We start from the raw sequence: 20131 nt of genomic DNA on the forward strand, positions 1-20131 counted from the left end.
GGTGGATGGTGGATGGAGGGATGGAGGGATGGAGGGATGGAGGGATGGTGGATGGAGGGATGGTGGATGGAGGGATGGTGGATGGAGGGATGATGGAGGGATGGTAGATGGAGGGATGGTGGGTGGAGGGATGGTGATGGAGGGATGGCTTCTGTGAACGGAACCGGGGAGAGTCAGCACGGAGCTGAGCTGGGCAGAAGCCAAGGCCTCACAGTGTGGTTCACAGCCAGGAACACCTTTCCGACCCTCAGGGTCCAGCTCTCCTGGGGTGGGGTGGGAGGGTGGAGGAGAATCTCTCCATCACAGGGAGAGAACCAGAACCACAACAACAAACACGGGAAACTCGCTCCATTTCCAACAGCCCCAAACTCTGCTCTTACATAAAAAAAAGAAAAGAACACATTCTTTGTTGTGTTTCTAGATCTCTCTGCAGAAAAGCTCTTGTTACCTTGGAGATTTATGAATCCTGCAAGTAATTGAGTGAAATAAAACGACGCCCCGGAGGACAGGCGCGTTGAAGATCTTCGCTGTTTGGTATAATCACCCCGTAAGTATTAAAAGGGGGCGTCGGGGGAGGGGTCGCGTTTCCAGTAGCAAAATACACATTAAAGTCCCAACCAAAGAACTCCATCTTGGAATCCACTTCACGCAAGTACCATCTCCATGATGAGGGCGGAAAATGGGCACTGAGTGATTTGGGGGGCTGCCTTGGCCGGGTGGTGCGGCGTCCGCCATTTTGCTCACGCGTGAAATGAAGCCATGGCACCTGACGTGTTTCTGGGCTCTCGCGAGGGTAGCGACCAGCCCACATTGAGGGTGGGGATTCCACCTGGTCATGTGAACCCTTTGTTTTCCCTCCAGAGGTTCGTGGGTCACACACCCCAAATCCGGGACACTTCAACGTTGGACTTTGATCTCGCTCTCCAGTAGGGTGGTAACCTCACAGGGGCGGCCGGGGCTCCTTGCTCCCCACCCTTTTCCCCCTTCCTTGCCTTACCTTATACCTTCATGTATCTCTACTTTTTTTTGGGGGTGGGGGGGCGGTCAGTGGTGGGGCTTGAACTCTGGGCCTGGGCGCTGTCCCTCAGCTCTTCAGCTCAAGGCAAGAGCTCTACCACTTGAGACACAGCGCCACTTCCCCTTTTCTGGTAGTTTATTGGAGATCAGAGTCTCACAGACTTTCCTGCCCAGGCTGGCTTTGAACTGTGATCCTCAGATCTCAGCCTCCTGAGTAGCTGGGATGACAGGCGTGAGCCGCCGGCACCCGACTTGACCTTGCTATGTTTGCTGGGTGATAGGGTCCGGCTGCCAACGTGGATTCCACAGCGAAGCTGCTGCCACCGCTTGGAGAGCTCTGAGCGGGAGCAACGGGCCACGGAGCCGGCCTGGGAGGGCACTCCTGCAGAGATGGCTGCCCTTGCTCCTGACCCCACGGTTATAGACACTTGTCCACCTCATGCGATTTCTGGTTTTTATGCTCCTTTTCTGAGGAGGGGGAGGGGAACAGGGAGGGAAAATGTGTCACTCACACATCTGAGAGTTGTTACATACACACACACACACACACACACACACACACACACACACAGACACACCGATCCCAGGGGAGGTTTTCTGAACTGAGCGGATGACAGGGCAGAGCCCGGTTTGGTCCCTGCCTTGGTGGCCGCGTCTCCCCATGTCGCAGGAGGAAGAGCACGCAGCTGCCGCTGAACTGAACCCACATCACATCCGGAGGACGAAGGCTTGACCTCCAAGGTTGGCACGGGCCGGCTGGATGCACAGGAGTTGGGTCTGGCCGGCGTGGCCCCTGCTGGGCTTCCTCTAAGCCCCCCTCTCTGCTCCCCAGCACCCCTGCGCCTCCACCACATGGCCGGCCTGCGGGGAGCCTGCCTGAGCCCAGCCTGCCGCCTGCAGCCCGCACACCTGCTTCCCAGCGCCCGGCCCGGCACGGGACATTTGTTTCCTCCTTTTTTTGGCACACATTCTCCGTTTTCTCTTCTCCCTCCCACCCGGCCTAGGACTAATGACCGAATTCTCCTCGTTCCTTCATTCCCGTCTCCTTTGCCCAGGAAGCCTTTCTGGTATTATTCAGGAAAATCACGGGTCAAGGTTTGTTGACAATTGCTTAAGAAATCAGGATTAAAGTATATATATATATATATATATATATATATATATATATATATATATATACACATATATATGTATGTATGTATGTAGGAAGCCAAACTGGACAAGGTTATCTGCGTGGAAAATGCACTAGCGTCCGCAGGGAATGTGTGGTAGCTAATTATCACCGACCAGTTGAGAATCAAATTAATAGTAGAGCATTTCTGGGCCTTCCTGCATTTGTGGGTAGCTTCAAGATGCACGGTTGTTGTGATTTTTTTTTTTTTTCTCCAAACCCAATTTGTAGAGAAGCCAAGATCTGGATGACGTGATTATCTTTTGGCTAGAGAAGACAAATGCCTTTGAAGCCAAGCTGCTCTTAACAGAAAGAAGAAAAAGAAAAAAGGACCATAAATTCAGAATAAAAGCAGAGGCTGGCGGCAGTGAGTCAGATCTTACAGTGATATATTATTAGTCAGCGCAAACTTTTCAAGGCTTCTACCCAAATTCCTAAAAGTTTAGACATGAAATTAGAAACAACACCACAGCCCTGGAAGAATATTGTTGTCTAGCTTAATCACAGTGTTGCGATCTTATTTTCTCATAGCAATAGGCATCGTGTTCAATGCGGCTCTTGAGGAATTACTTTGATGGTGATTTGTTTACTTTTCCGGGGAGTTCCGAGTTCCCAGTGAAAAATGTTGTTTCACAATACTCCTTCCTGGGCTGGAATCCGCCACCCCAGGGAAAGACAGCCCAAGAGAGACCCTTTTGGTCCCAAAGAAAATCCCCCTTTACCCCGTGGATGCTTGATAGCAGATGAATTTTTAAAAGATCCGTAAATAAATAAAACCTGGGTGGGTGACGTGGATTATTTATACTGCGTGTTATTGGACACTGAGCCAAATTCCAGGCTCTGAAGCCCACCGTTGTGAACTCTTGTGCTAGAAATGTGACTTCATTTTCTGAGCCAGCTGACTTACTCAGACCACAGGGCAATACTCCAACACGCTGGGGGCAAATGAAAGAACTCCGTAAAAGCGTTTAACCTATACCTTGATCTCAATGGTAGCCCAGGAAGACCGAAAGCAGGCTGCAGATCCATGCATCCTATTTCTCTCTGTATGGTATTTATTTTTTTCCAGTCGTTATATGGCAATGGATGAATTGGCGGTCTTGAAGACACGAGGTAGAATGGGACTCCGGTAGCTTGGATCACAGTTATTAGGGGTTCTCGGCTCTACCGCAGTCGGCTGGACTGGGACCTACCACATAATACTGTTGCTTCAGTTCTCGTGGTTTCAGAATACTAGCTGCGAGCTGAACACGGAAGTGTATGCCTACAGTCCCAGCAACTCGGGATGCTGAGATGGAAGGATCCTTTCATCCCAAGAGTTCAAGGCTACAGCAGAATAGGATACAGCCATTTACAGCCACCACATGGATGGAATGACGGCTCATTCGTTATATCAAGTGGAGTAAGCTAGACACAGAAAGACAGGTTCACATGAGGTCTCACTCCAACGGGAGTAGAAGGGAAGTTGATGCTATTGAGGCCTGGGGTTCAATGCTATCTAACAAGACGGGAGAGCCGTGGAAGGAAGAGTTTCCCAGAGCCTCAAGGCTCAGATGGAAGATTTCAGTCATGAGAGAGGCCGTCCCTGACCTGAAGTATTAGAAGCTATAACTTGGGAGACGCTCCTTACTCTTCTTGATGCTGTATGTCCATGTTTTATCCACACACACACATATTTACACAAACACATGCACACACCCTGCCCACCCGCAGGGCCCGGCCTCTGGGGTTATAGCTAATGCCTTGGAGCTCAGTGACAGATGAACCTCCTTATAACCTGAATGGAGATCTCGAGCTAAGAGAGACGCAGAACTAGCCGGGACACTTACTGGCATGAGGGAAAATTAAACACAAGCGAACAAGGTATTTCCAACAAAGAACTTCATCGATGGTGATTCACGGGGAAAGTCAGCTGCGGTGTTAAGGAATGAAGCACTGGAATGGAATTCAGTTCTTTGTCGTGCATCTTTAATTGTGATCATTCAGGAGATTGGGTGTATCTCCTAGTTTTAGTGAGAACGTTGACAGATACATAGATAGATAGATCGATAGATAGATCAATAGATAGACAGACAGACAGACAGACAGATAGATAGATAGACAGACAGACAGAGAGACAGACAGACAGACAGAGAGACAGACAGACAGACAGACAGACAGACAGACAGACAGATAGATAGATAGATAGATCGATAGATCGATAGATCGATAGATAGATCGATAGATTGATAGATCGATAGATCGATCGATCGATAGATAGACAGATAGATAGATAGATAGATAGATAGATGATTGATTGATTTCCTGGCCGTAAGAGCTGCAGAGCAATCGGTTAGTTAGATCTCTGGCAGTAAGATGCTTTTTCTATAGACCACAGCTCCAGGATGGGAAGTGCACATCTCATTTGCAGTTTCTTTTACAAGAATAGAGACGTTTGCACGTCCATAAGGACAGGTGCTCTGGTTCAGGCGTCCTGTGAAAATGAGGTCTCCATTTGACATGACTCCGAAGGTGGGGGCGGGGAGGGAGACAGAGAGGCGGGTGGTTTGTCCTGCAGGGCAGAGTTACTGCAGCAAGTGCGACTTTGTTCAAGATGACCGAGTCTAGACGCACAGTCAGGGTTTTTGTTTGTAATCGCTTTCCTCCGTTTCCTAGTTTTAGCTCTCCTCCCGCAGCCACGGAGGCCCAGGCAGCGGAAATAGGGGCTACACAAAATGGCGGCTTCTCACAAACCTCTTTTTACGCAACATCATCTCTGATTTATGTGAGGACACCTTCATCTGCTTGACATGTGTTTATTTGTGGAAAATCATATATATTTATAATATATGACAACTTATGAACCACGATGTGCATAACAAGAGAATCCTTTGGAAAACAGTATCAGGGAACCGATGAAGTATGGAAAATATAACTGATATAAAGTCTCGACTAGTAAGGAATATAACTGCTATAAAGCACCAAATAGGAAGGAAGGAAATGGAAGTGAGCAAGTGGTCATTTATGGTTTGGAGGGAAAAAATGAAGTTTAAAATAATAAAAACGAAAACAAAACACACCTGAAAAGTTACGTTCAAGCCTGCACGCTCCTCATGCCTGTAATCCTTCCTAGATCCATGCGAGGCTAAGCTGGGAGGATGAGCATTCACGGTGAGAGTCTCGCTCCAGCCCCGAGGACACGTGGGTGGGAGTAGCACGAAGTTAGAGCGACCTTGGACAAGGGTTGGGAGGAGCATGTCGCACATTAGTAAGCACTAGTTTAAACAACGGTGAGGAGTGTCCTCGTGCACACGGATGAAGTGTAGATTTCTCTCCTGTTATCAGTACACCACATGCTAGGGACTGAGCCCCTGCCTTCTGATAAGTGAGCTCATCTACAACAGCTGTCTTCCACACCAATAAAAGCCAGGGGTGGGACCGGGAAGGTGGCTCAGGGGTAGAGCACTCGCCTTGCATGCATGAGGCCCTGGGTTCGATTCCCCAGCACCACATAAGCAAAAGGAAAAAAGCCGGAAGTGGCACTGTGGCTCAAGTGGTAGAGCGCTCGCCTTGAGCTGAAGAGCTGAGGGACAGCGCCCAGGCCCAGAGTTCAGGCCCCACGACCGACCAAAGAAAAAGAAAGCGAATAATGCTCCTAAACAACATGGTGATTTCCTCTCTCTTCTTGTTTGAATTCTCCTCATCCCCCCCCCCCTTTTTTTCTTTTTTGGTTCCTGGCTTTAGCAGAAACTAAGCTGTAGATTTCAGTAATTTCTAAACTGGGGAAATTGAAACCCAGCCTCGCCCTCTCCAATAATCCACGCGAAGCAATTCTTGACAAGGCATAAAATAAAATGGAACTCCTCCAAAATTGAACTGTTGTGTTACTACGGCTCTTTTCTGTCGCGATTCATTTTTCTACCTGACCATGTTTGTTGGTGGCGGTTTTTCTTTTTCCTTTGTGCAATCAGATGTTTCCTCGGGGATTGATCCTGGTAGTCTGTCTATTTCAAATCTTTATTTGAAAAAAAACAAATCGTTTCGTGTTTGAGTAAGGCCACCTCTATATCCTTACATAATCTCAGCCCCAGCTCCGATAGGAAGATGCCAGGGGTTTAGAGCGGTAGAGGTGGTAAGACCGCAGTCTTGTGTTTTATGACTTGAATTTTGCGAACAGAGGAATCAAGTTTCAGAGATGTTCTCTGACCTTCTCAGCCATTATCCCCTTCACTGACCAAGCCCGGAAGCCGTCTCCCTCCTCTGAGAAACGCTTGTGAGACCCTGTATCCCCAAGCACCTGTGTGTTCAGGGGTGTCTTAGTTCAGCTAAGTGCTACATCTTCCTTTTAGATTGTGCACAAAATGAAGAGTTTAAAACAAGCCAGACATGGAAGCCATCAAGAGGCAGCAAGTCTTCCATATTTAGAAAACTGACCTTGGATATTTTCCCAACATGATGGGAAATAAAGTTGAGCATATCAGCAAGGATCCCACAAAGTTATAAGGACATCGGCAACCAGGAGATACGAAACTTCCACCCGGGCTCCACTACACATGCGTTCATTTCATTTTATACACGTGTGGACGTGCATTGGCAGCCACAGAGATTTCTGGTTGGAACGACCAAAAGGGCCCATGTTCTAACGCATCACCTCTACTCTGTGTTCAGAAATAGAATGGAAAACCAACAAGCAACCGCCACGCACGCCCGTCAACCAAGTCTACTGCCCGAGATACGCATCTTCACGTGATGTCAGCCTCTGCCCTCTTACAGGATACATAAAAGAAGCTGGACAGGTTTCACTCATCAGCCACGTAAGATTTTGATCTCAGAGTGACAGGGCCTGTAGACAAAAGTGAGACCAAGACCTAAACATAAATAAATAAATTGAAGAACAAAAAATTAGCCCCGGCCTATCCGATGTCTTGGTTTGGGAGAGTGGTTGACACAGAATGTTCATAACGTAAATGTCTTAACGACATAGGCTGTCAACAATACATACGATCATTAAAAGCCATAATTAAATACATTTCTGATCATTACAATATGGTTTCTGATCATCAAAAGCTTTCCTGACAAAGGTACAATGATGTAATTAGCAAATGATTAGCACGTATCCTCTTCAGAGCGCTCATATCGATGAGTACCAGTGGCTCACACCTATAATCCTGGCTACTCAGGAGACTAGGATCCGAGGATCATTTTCAAAGCCAGCCTAAGATATTCTTATCTTCAATTAACCGGCAAAAAGCTGGAAGTAGAACTGAGCAACCTTGAGCAAAACTAGCCAAGCAAGAGTATGAGGGCCAGAGTTCAAGCCCTGGTAGCAGTGCGTGTGTGAACACACACACACACACACACACACACACACACACACACACATTAGAGAATGGGCAATAAATAGAAACTGAGAACCAGTAAAAGCCCAAACAATCAAGAAACACACAATCTCCGCAGTCATCAGGGGAAGGCAGCCATAGTTAACACCATACATTTTCATGTTCATCAGCCTGGAAATAATTAAAAGTCTGACGATATCCAATACTGTTAAGAAAAGAAATGGAAATTTTCACGCCTGGTTAGAGAAAGATAATGAATACAATCGTTCTGAACAATTCGAGTACCTACTGAAGTTAAAGCTTATCTTTTTTTTTTTTTAAACCTAGCAATTCTAAGACTTGTCTGTACAGCCTGAAAAGAAACAAGGACTTAGCCGGGCACTGGTGGCTCACGCCTGTCATCCCAGCTACTCAGGAGGCTGAGATCTGAGGATCGCAGTTCAAAGCCAGCCCGGGCAGGAAAGTCCGTGAAACTCTGATCTCCAATAAACCACCAGAAAACCGGAAGTAGTGCTGTGGCTCAAGAGGTAGAGCACTGGCCTTGAGCAAAGGAGGGAGGGAAGGGAGGGAGGGAGGAAGGAAGGGAGGGAAGACAGGCAGGCAGGCGGGCAGGTGGACAGATAGACTTTTGAAAAAGGTCATTTCTCCAAGCATTATTGGGCTGCATGCTTTCTAGCAGCAATAACTAGAAAGTATCTAATTTCTCTTTAATAAAAAAAATAGATAAGAAATGATGGGTATAGTCACATGATGGAATAGAGTACAGTTGTTCAAATGAAGTACCCATGTGCATCATACGTGATGAATTTTCTACATACTTCATGCCATATGGTAGATCAGTACAAGCCACACGCAGGATTATAAATACAATGCCATATTGATTTTATAGCTAAATATACGCACTGCATGTTGTTTTTACAGGCTCCTGTAAGTAGCACAAAGCATCCATTTAGAAATCATAACAGAGCAAGTTGGAATTCACCAGGAAGGGAGAATGGGAGCTTGGGCTCCGGGCTTCAGTGCCGCCAGATGTGTGTTGACTGAAATTTTGCCGTAAGAATCCGCTAAGGATTCGCCAAGATAAGGCAGAATCTGGTAAGGCTGCAACATGGATGTACCTGTGTCATCTATTTTTCTCTATGCACGACTCCATATTTGAAAAACTCCCCCTCACAAAGGCCTCGGGAGAGAGCAGTATCTGAAAGACCAGCTGCAGAATGCATAGAAGATAATGGCTGACCATTATCAGAGTGGAAAGAACCAATAAACCCAGGCAGTGCCGGCCACACATCCAGTCCTGAGGACAAAGGAATTTCTTACTGAAAAGAAGCATTATTGAGCTCCACCGTTCCAGGCACCCAGGTCTAAATGGGACATTGTCTGGGTTCCCATTTGCAGACCGCACAGCTTTCTCCCTTAATAGCTGCGTTTTTGTTGGCTCAGAGCTTTCTCGGGCTCTTGCATTATTTAATTTTCCATGGTACCGAGACTTGCACAAGACACATCTCCATAGATTCAAAGTTCTCACTTCGCTGACAACCCTCTAGTTGATGCTGTATTCTCCTCTACTGGAGTTCCTGAGATACAGCAAGGGTGTGTATAAAAAACAACTAAGAGAATGTATCAAGGCACTGCTCGGGTCAGAAAGGCAGTACTCTGATCATTTTCTACACTGGAATATTGATAGCAAATGCAGACACTACACCTAGGGTTTTGATTCAGGTCCAAAGACTCGTAACATGAAAAAAAAAAATCTAGCCCAAATATTTCAGGGCCAATTTATGACAAAGACTGTACAACTGCTTGAAGAATCTTTTAGTTCCCGAAGGTCCGTGAGCTATTCGAGTATTGTATATGAAAGGAATTAGGGATTGAAAAACATCTGTAGTTAAATGTAGAGGCCTAAGAGGAAGGGCTTTGTGTTCAAATCTTTTTCTTTGAACATTATGGGAATTACAGAAAAAAACGGCTCAGGAAGCATTTGTTTTTCTCGAACTTAATTTGCTTCTTGCTTCATTTTGCCTTCTTTAATTTAGCTCCTATATATGTATCTTTTAATTCTGACCCTTTTGAAAACAAGGTGTACGCACATGGTCTACTAACAGCAAGAAATTATATATACACATACACATTCATACTTGTGCATATATGATTATTATATATGAGACTCTCTATATGTAAAATTAAAAACTTCCTAAGGAAATAATCACTAATTTTGTGACATTACCCAATATCCTACCCATATTCCTATTTCTCCAACTGTCTTTCATACTTATTTCTTTTATCTAAAAATCTAAGTTCATATTTTAGATGGGATTCTGTCTGTCTGTCTCTCTGTCTGTCTCTCTGTCTCTCCCTCTGCCTCCTCCTGCCCTTTATCTCTTTAAATAAATAAGCTAGCCCGTTTGGTAGCATCCCAACATTGCAGATTTGTTTCCTTTGTAATTGTTGCGTTGTTTTAATTTTCTTATCTTCTTCGTTCTGTAAACAGGAAACGATCAGGAAACAGCGTGACTGGGCTCCTACAACCCCGAGGTGGGAGTTTCGGGTCTGATCCACGCGCGTGGGCCGGCTTTCCCTCACGCTCCCTGATCCACGCACGTCTGCACAGGTGCGTCTGCACGCCTGTCTGCACGGCCCATCAGATCCTACCCTGAGCACCTCAGTCTCCTCGCCAAGGCCTCCATTTGGATTTTCCTTTGGCCTTTCTCAGAGACAAGTGGGTTGAGGAGGATCCAGCCTGCGCTTCTCTCAAGAAACCATCCTATCTTTCCAGTTGCTTCTTGTCTTAATGTTTCAGACCACATCTTGACGCCCACGTCACCCTCTCAGAAATGCGCGTGTGAGTTCCTCTGCCCCCACTGCACGCCAGCCCCCCCCTGCACGCCAGCCCCCCCCTGCACGCCAGCCTCCCCCTGCACGCCACGCCAGCCCCCCCTGCACGCCAGCCCCCCCCTGCACGCCAGCCCCCCCCCCTGCATGCCAGCCCCCCACTGCACACCAGTCCCCCCCCCCACCTGCAGACACACGGAGGTGGTCGCGGAGTTTCGCCCATCAGCAAACAGTCTGCCCAAATTACGCACCCCTTTCTCCTACCCGGCTTTGCCGCCTCCTTCACATCCCGCAAGTAGCTTCCTACTGTTTCAGAGCTCAGTTTTGTGCCCCCTAAATTTTCGTTCAACAAAGCACTTTGTACTAATGAGAGTTGAAAAGGTAAAGAAGAATCCACTCCATTCTCCTTTTACACACACACGTATATATACACGTGTGTGTGTGTGTGTATTTGTCGGTCGTGGGGCCTGAACTCTGGGCCTGGGCGCTGTCCCTGAGCTCTTCAGCTCAAGGCTAGCGCTCTACCACTTGAGCCACAGCGCCACTTCCGGCTTTTTCTACCTATGTGGTGCTGAGGAATCGAACCCAGGGCCCCATGCGTGCGAGACAAGCAAGCTACCACTGAGCCACCTTCCCAGCCATATATATATTTTTTTCCACCTAGGTACCATGCCATTCATCTTTATACTATAAAGCTAGGGGAAATAAAACCCATAAAATTTGGTGTCATGCACGATACACATGGCCCACTGCGGGCACTGAGGGGTGAGTAAGCAGGGTGGCACGTGGTATGTGTGGCCCGGAGTGCCAGGACTGTGTGAACGGGGAGCAGCAGACGCAATTCACGGCGGTGAGCAGACGCGGTTCAGGGCGGTGAGCAGAGGCGATGCACGGCGGTGAGCTCACACCCCCGTCGCCTTGGCCTTGGGTCCATCGAGCTTCTGCCTTTCTGGGAAGACCAGCGTGAGGACACGCAGACAGGGCAGGTGGCCACGGCAGGGGGCACAGGGGCCAGCGGCGAGCAGGGCGGAGGCCCGAGCATCACCGGCGCGCCCCGCTCACCCCGGGAGTGCGCGGTGCAGGGGGAGGACCGAGCCTGCCAGCACCTTGACCATGGCCTCCCGGCCACCGTCACCAGGACGACGGAACGCAGCTCTGTGGTCTTACGAAGCCACCTTCCAAAGCCAGCCGGCTCTACGCTCTCAGGACAGTCGGGGCGCATCGGAGACACGGGCAGCGAGCCTTTCCCGCTCCACACTCGCGTGGCCCGAAGAACACGCGGTCGCCAGGCCCCCTGGCATCTCCATCACCACCTGGAGTCTTCCTTCCGTCTGCTCCTGCCCAGCCGTGGCTTCCGCGATTCGCGTTCCCCAGGGGACCTGGGGACGAGGAAAGGCACCGCGCGTGAGAGGATGCACCCTGGGTGAGCGTTGGAGTATAGTTTTCAGGACAGAAAAACCTGGCTCTACCACGTGATGACAGCTTGATCTAGAACAAACCAACGGGCTCGTCTCCTCCTCGTTTGGTTTTCTTGGATGTACGATGGGCACCGGGGGAGTCGGCAAATCACAGATCCAGTAGAGCACCCACACACGGCATTCTTAACAGAGTGGCCTCACAGACGGGAGAGGGTCACGCTGGGATAAGGTGAGAACTGAGCTCCCAGAACAACAGGTCACTGGATCGTTCTAGAAGCAACCGTTATCTCCTAGGGTGCCGCAGACAGATGCTCGTCAATGCTACAATCACGGAGGAGCGGAGAGATCACGGCGGGGCGAGATGGTGTGGGAAGAAATGACAGCAGCAATGCCGGGCGCCCCTCACAAGATCCGACGGCGCCTTGGACTCCGTGTTACCAGCAGCGCTGGCGTGTGATTCTGGCAAGACGCCTCAAGGCCGCGCCGGCTTTGTTCTCAGGTTTTGCTGCCGTGGTGGCGAGATCAAGAGTAAGACAATGAAATCGTTCGTGACGTGAGACAGATCATCCCGGCTCTCGGGGATGTATGATAATCTAAGCACCTACGCTTGCTTGCGTCGCGGTTTACCCAGCCCTGACCTCTCTGCTGCTTCACCCCTCACGAATCCACAGATCGCCCGGTCTGTTTACACCTTTTGGCCATCTTTGATTCCCTCATTATTTTTATTTTTTTTTTACAAATTACTGAGAAAAATGAATCACGATGTCAGGTCTCTAAAAGCTCAGCCACCTTTGGACCTGCTTTTCTTTCAAGTCCTGTGACTTTTCTATTCACGAGAACGTGGAAGACACCGCCACCCGTGGCCCCCGGCCGGTGAGGTCCGGAGCCTTCGATGACTACAGAATCCCAGAGGCTTGGACGTGAGCGCATCCCGCACCCCCACACGGAAGACCAGGGGAAGCAGGTGCTCATTGAAGCACACGTGGACAGAGCAATACTAAGACGAATTCCACATGCTTCGCTGTTTCACTGTCTTTTCCCGTGTTAAATACAATAATCTCAAAGGATCGAGTAGCCATAGGTATTGCTCTCCAAATGTGGGCAGAGAGGAAACGAGAGTGATCCAGTATCATCACCAGGAATGCACACAGAAAACCTGCCTGGAGCGTGGTAAGTGTGATCAAAGATGCCAGGCACTGAGGTACCAGAGACTCAAAGCAAATCTGCAGATATATAGACACATGTATGTGTCTGTGTGTGTGTGTATGAAATAATGCTCAATCAAGCATCCACTGTGTGAAGCATGGGAAATCCAAGACGAAGCCTTGTATTTGGTGTGACTTTCAACCCGTCCAACTTGCCTTCCGAGATCGCGGTGACCTTTTAATGAAATCACGCCGACAAGCCACACACTATGCTGGTGGCCTGTGAAAAGAAACCTAATTATTTCCAACAGTCATAGTCTGACAATTAATTTAGATAATTGCTTGACTCCTCATAACATCTGTCCTAAAAATAAAATTCTGAGCATAATTAATAATTATCTCCGTCCTTTAAAAAAAAAAAAAGAAGAAAAAAAACCCCACTGGATGTCCTCCTGAACATAATAATGAACAAGGTTTGCCTCTTCTCAGAACTAATGAAGAATCATGGAATAAGGATTGGGATCGCACTGGGGCTGTGTGTGTGTGTGACGCAGCTGGTTCTCTGAAGATGTTTTTGAAGATGGAATATTAGCATGCCACCACATGAATAGACTGTGCCCGACGAAGGAGATTCCCAAACACTGAGCTACAGAGATAAAAATACAAAGAGCCCCAAGCTGCTTTAGTGATCCCAGGCTAGACACAGTTTTTCTAGATAGAAAGAGCACACATTGTCGTTTTAACCAAAGTCAAGGGCTAAGTGTCGAGATTCTTTCTTGTTGGTGTTGTTGTTCTTAAGAAACTGTGCAGGAAGCCAACACATAAAAAACGCGGCTCGCTGTCAATTTTCCTGACACGTACGTCAGGAACCCTAAATCCGAGGTCCTGAAACCCTGTGATACAATAATAATAAAAGAGGCCGGCCGGATTTATGATGGAGCGGTGCCTTCCATGACAGGAACACAGCAAATCAAATTAGTGGAGGGGAGATGAATCGAATCTCATCCAACCCTAAGTGACCTCCTAAATTCCCCGTCTCATAGAAAAGCCGTGATTGAAGCCCCCTCGACACCGGGCCCAGAAATAATCCCCGGGAGTGGCCTTGGCTGTGGACGGAGAAATTGATTCCACTGAATCCTAGATTATTAAAAAAAAAATGGAGGGCCTACCTGGGCGCTCACGCCTGTCATCCTAGCTGCTCGGGAGGCTGAGAGCTGAGGATCGCGGTTCAAGGCCAGCACAGCAGAGCCTTCACAGACCCCCCAAATTCAGATTCCTAGGCTTTGATTTCTGGCCCCACGCGACCACCTGAAGGATGTCCCCCTCGGTACCTGGTACCTGGACTGGTACCCGGACACAAGCGCAGGTCTCAAGGATGATTTCTAAACCAAGACGTCACGAAACCTGCCCTCTCCCCAGGGCTCGAGTTCTCCGCCAGCAGGGCCTGCTGCCTTAATCCTCGTGAGCAGCCATGATAAAACCACGGCCTCTTCCTCGCTCCCGAGTGGAACGCAAATTCTGCCAGGAGTGAATTCCGCCCAGACGCCCCAGGCCGCCGGGAAGGCAGGCACACACTCGGCCCTCAAGTGTGTTTGACTTTTGTCAAAGAGCTTTCAGTCCCCTGCCTGGTGCTCTTGCCTGCATGTGTGTGTGTGCGCGGGTCTGCGTGTGTACCTTAGACACATGTTTTAGGGTGCGGACGTTGTTTCTAGCAAAGCCTCTTTGGAGGTTCTCAAGGATAGGAGGTCGCAAGGTGGATCTGTGCAGTGGACGCCCAAGCATCCTTTTAAAGGCAAGCTCGCAAGCATCGGGGATTGGTTTGAACTCAGGGACAGCATGAGGCCCCCCTGGGTTCAACTTCCATCTCTGCTTTTCCTTATTCTCAGGCGCCGGTGGCTCACGCCTGTCATCCCAGCTACTCAGCAGGCTGAGATCTGAGGTTGGTGGTTAAAGCCAGCCCCAGCGGGAAAGTCCTTGAGATTCTAACTCCAATCAATCACCAGAAGAGGAGCTACGGCTCAGGTGGTAGAGTTCCAGCCTTGAGCACAAAAGCTCAGGGACAGCAGCCAGGCCCTGAGTTCAATCCCCCCCCGACCAACCAACAACAACAGCAACAAATTATTTCTCTAACTCGAATCCCACACATCCAAACCGTCCGCAGCACAGACACGAACCATCGGTTCACATCCCACAGCTTTGCATTTATCCGTGCATTGAATGTTGCATTGAATGTTGTCATCTTTTTGTTAAAAAAGGAGTCATGTCTTGAGCTGTCTGCTTTGTGGGCACTGAGTGGAGTCAACAGCTTACGTGGTTATGGAGCGGGGGGGGGGGGGGGGGGGGGATCCAGGCCCGCAGACCCGGCCCACACTCAGGCATCATCATCACAACCCCGGGAACAACTGGCAGGCAGCCTTGCCTTGGGCCAGAGAGAAACTCGAGCCTAATTATATGCTTTCTCACGCTATTTAAACGCTTGAAATGCCCCAAACTTCAAATATTTGCTTGCATCTGGTCAGACTCTATAAAGAGCCACGGTAAACAGTGGGAGCTCTTAGAACAGCTACTCTGTGGGGTTCGTCAGAAATTGGGCAAAAGCACAGCATCCTAGCATTGGAGAGAGACACAGATAGATAGATAGATAGATACATACATACATACATACATACATAGGTACATACATAGATACATACATACATACATAAAGAGAGATAGATATGTAATTTTTAACCCACTTTAGTGCTCAGTAGTTTCACCAAAAATTAAATGTCCTAAACTATTAGAATTGCAAGAAAACTTAGTCTTGGTTTTGTTTTCTGGTCCTGGGGCTTGAACTCAGGCCCTGGGCTCTACCACTTGAGCCAACAGCACCACTCCGGTTTTCCCATGGTTCACTGGAGATGGGGCCTGAGCTCTGGGCCTGGGCGCTGTCCCTCAGCTCTTCAGCTCAAGGCGAGCGCTCTACCACTTGAGCCACAGTGCCACTTCCGGCTTTTTCTGCTTAGGCAGTGCTGAGGAATCGAACCCAGGGCCTCGTGCATGCAAGGCAAGTGCTCTACCACCGAGCCACCTTCCCAGCCCCTAGCCAGATATTTTTTATACACACCCGAGGAACCGAAAGGCAGCTGACAGGCAGGGGAGCCGGGCTCTTTCCTGCCCAGTCATGTGTTCTAGTCTAAGGAGAACAGGAAGGCGCTCTCGGGTAGCGGGTAGGGTGGCGTTTGACTCAGCACCGTCTCCACGCAGCACTGAAACCTTTCCGTCCCCGGCAGGACTTTCACACCAGGACAGAACGGAAGGCTCAGTCCCGAGTGGAAGCTGAGCCCCGAGACGTCATCAACGCAGACAAACCCGAAGGAGACTCACTTCAAGGACCGTGAGCCACCACAAGGCGCGAACTCCTTTAAGTAAGTGAATTATCACGTGAGCTCTGATACCGGGTTGTCATGGCGAAGGCTCCATCCCGGCCGATGGGCTTTTTGTCGTTGCTGTTTTTCATTTTCATCTCTAAGTCATTTACAAGGAGCTTCCGTTCAACAGACAGAGTCTCCCTGTCCATCGCCCCCTTGGTCCCTTCTTGTGCAGAGCTCCCAAACTCTCAGCTAAAGCCCAACCCCTGCTGTCTCTTTGCATGGGAGAATATCTTATTTCTCTGCCCTGCAGTGACCTACACTGCCCACCTCCTCCTAGTCTTCTTGAAGCCAAGACCTCCACCATCTCTATAAAAACTCCCCCTGATGCATAGATAGACACCAAGCTACGTCCCCGCAGAACTCGCCTCCACCTCTTCCTCCCTAAATAAAGCAGCTCTCTTTTTTTAAATTCCTGACACCTCCCATGGTCATTCTGAAGCACACAGGGGAGTTGCACAAGCAACGTTGGCTCTGGACGTACAGTTTACACCACCTGCTGCTACAGGAGTTTGAACACTTGGAATGAAAAGGACAGAGGGCATCGACGCTGGCCTTCAGAAAGGAGGCAACGCTAAACCGTCCAGCTCCTGTCCGGTCGGAAGCAGGCTCATCCCAGCCTTCCATTCCTTCAGAGCCAAAGTTTCTCACCCCTAGGAAAGCAGGTGTGACACACGCATGTGGCCCAGCGGTGTCAGCCACTGGGGCCAGCTGTGCTGTGTGTGTGTGTGTGTGTGTGTGTGTGTGTGTGTGTGTGTGTCCGTTTGGTGGCTGCCCCTTGTCCCCGGGGAAGTGTGCTGACACCTCTCCCATTTCTGTCTCAGAACGACAAAGTTAAGCACTGGCAAAACCACCAGTTTACCCTGCTTTTTTATTTTTTTTTAAGATTTCCCTGGCAAAAGATCAAAGAAAGAGAGGAAGAGAAGCTCAAGATAAGGCTTAAAAAAAAAAAAAGTAACACAAAACACTATGCACAAAAGCGTGGGAAAGGGAAGAGTCTGTGTGTAATCCAAACATCGTCCCCACAAAAGCTGTCTCCAAAGAAACCAGGCCGCAGCCTGGCTTCATTTCCAGGAATTAAAGAAAGGACTGGCAGCTTCAGGAGCTGAGTGAAGAGTCCAAATGCCCCTCATCTTCCCAAGAAATGGCTGAGCAAAGCCCCAGGAAGGCAATGTGAGGAGAGAGAAAAAGAGAGACAGACAGACAGACAAAGACAGAGACAGAGAGAGAGAGAAATGAACTTAGCTCCATTCATCAATCATGTACCAATTAAAGAAAGGTGGGAATTTAGGCCCTGCAGAGACAGGAATAAAATGACACTCAGCTTGTTTCATGATTTCTACCTGGAAATTACGAAATACATCTTGACCCTGATGTTATAGCTTCAAGCCTCACTAAAGTGTACTACCTGTTGGTCCAATACCCACCTAAAAAAAATTAAAGTCTAACACACAGCAATTATTCTTGCTTGAGCATACTGGGAGAGCTCATGAAGAATGAATTTATGCCGGCCTAGCATCAGCTCCTGCCGATGGTTTGATCCAGAAATATAAATCAATCCGTTGCTACTTTTAAACCTCTTAGGCTATTTTCTCGATCGCTCTAGCAAGGTTAAGGTACAGAAGTGGCTGAATGTAGGGTACCACCGTAAGTAAGGCCATGTGTGCTTGCCATTCAACGCAATATTAACCATTCCTGGAGACTTATTAAAAATATTTCCACATACTTCACTTTATATCAGGAATTTACGCTCATGTGGAACTTGGATACGGGAGGAGGTAGCCGTCAGAGCACATGATTTTATTTAAAACCTCAAAACAACAAGAACTAAGACACTCTTTCGTCTTATTTATACGAGGCCACCTGGCAACAGGTTTCGACAACTTTGAATTTCAAGCTAATCCCGTATTCATGTTTGCATTTCCCCAGGAGATCACACAGGATTATGCACACACTAGTATTATTTCTTGCACCACAGACTGTGGTTTGAGCTAAAATGTGGAAGACAGACGTCCACAACGGTCCAATCAGTAGCCGCTCAAGGTCTGGGGGTGGGGGGAGGGGCGGGAAATGTGCTTTCTAATCGGGAGACATTGTGAACATCTGGGGTTTGCCAGCTGCTGCTATTTAAATAAATAGTGTTACGGGCTTCCTGCATCTGGGCGTGATGCAGTTAGCTCTTGGGGAGGGGGTGCTTGTTAATTTTATCGCGATCACTCCATAGTGATTATTTTTCTAATGAGCGTATCTATCCACTATGGACCCTTTCACGATTGCGAGGTAAGAGCTCTGCCCCGTGAGCCCATCCTTTTGTATTTTGTTTTTATTATCTCTGCACAGACAGGATCTCACGGTCCAGCCAGAGTGGAGCTCAGAGGCCAGACTCTGGGGCTGGAATTAGAGGCCAGGGCTGCCACATCCAGACAGCACCTGACTCCTCTTCCACGAAGAAAAATGACGGTTGGCTACTGACGTGACTGAGGCTATTTTAATACGAGCGTGAAGAAGACTATGTGGTCCACAGAGAAATCAGTGGCCAAGGACCCTTGTTAAAATGGTGCTGTCTCTTGGGCTGGGAAGGTGGCTCAAGTGGTAGAGCGCTAGCCTTGAGCTGAAGAGCTGAGGGACAGCGCCCAGGCCCAGGGTTCAGGCCCCACGACCAGACCCAAAAAAAAAAAAAGAAAAAAAAATGCTGCTGTCTCACGCTCTAGCATTCAAAAACTTGAGGGAAATAAAGACTTTGGAAATCTCTCTTTTTCACAAAATTCATAACCTTGTCGTAATTCAATACATCTATGTGAACATCCTGCACGCTTGCTCAATATCTTAGTTGTTTATTTTGATTGGATATCGTTTGCTGCATATTTTTCTTTGCGTTTCTTTTATAGGGGGGTATGTGTGTGGCTATGGATGAAAACGTGTTCATTCTTACCCTTGCAGTTTTCTTTATTTTTTATGATATCCTTTAGTCCCATTTCAAAACAAAATGAAAAAAGGCAGAAAACCAAAGATACTCATGTGACAAAATTAGTACCACTTCTCTGAATTGAGAAGAAGGTTGGACCCATTTTTTACAGGTTTTTCTTCTTCTCCAGAGAAGCAGGAAAAGGAATCGTCTGGAGCTGACGGTGAGCGATCGCTTCCTGAAATGGTACGAACCTATTTTATCAGGAGTAACGTCATCTGCCTGCTTCACGTCTTTACCCCAAAGATGTCACTGTGAGAAAAGATGGAGAGAAAGCAAGGAGGGGAGGAGGTTTTTGTTTTTCATTATTAAATTTTCCTGTGAAGGAGGGAGATGATTTTTTAAAAAATCAAACGTAGATGAAAGAGAAGCTGGGAAAGAAGGAATCTCCTTGCGAAACTTCAGACCCAGCCAGGTGGACCATCCAGCTAGATCCTAGTTTTGCTCAGTTTCAATCGCACCAGGCTGGTGTAGAGGATCAAAGGACGGCTTTCTGATCTAAGTTCAGGAGAGTCGGCGCTGTGTTGACGGACTGAGTGTAGATTCACCCCGCTGAAGGACAGCCCGCCCCCCCCCCCCCAGCTCCTCAGCACTACGTACAAACGAGGATCTGATAACTGTTATTATTATTTTTTGCAGGGTGGGGGAGTGTGGGTTGTGGGACCTGAACTCTGGGCCTGGGCGCTGTCCCTCAGCTCTTCAGCTCAAGGCTAGCACTCTACCACTTGAGCCACAGCACCACTTCCAGCTTTTTCTGCTTATGTGGTGCTGAGGAATCGAACCCAGGGCCTCATGCATGCGAGGCAAGCCTCTACCACTGAGCCATCTTCCAGCCCTGATGTCTGTTATTTTAAA

Source organism: Dipodomys spectabilis, unplaced genomic scaffold, assembly GCF_019054845.1.
Source record: "Dipodomys spectabilis isolate Male_0828 unplaced genomic scaffold, ASM1905484v1 ptg000222l, whole genome shotgun sequence".
In the NCBI taxonomy this organism is placed as follows: Eukaryota; Metazoa; Chordata; class Mammalia; order Rodentia; family Heteromyidae; genus Dipodomys; species Dipodomys spectabilis.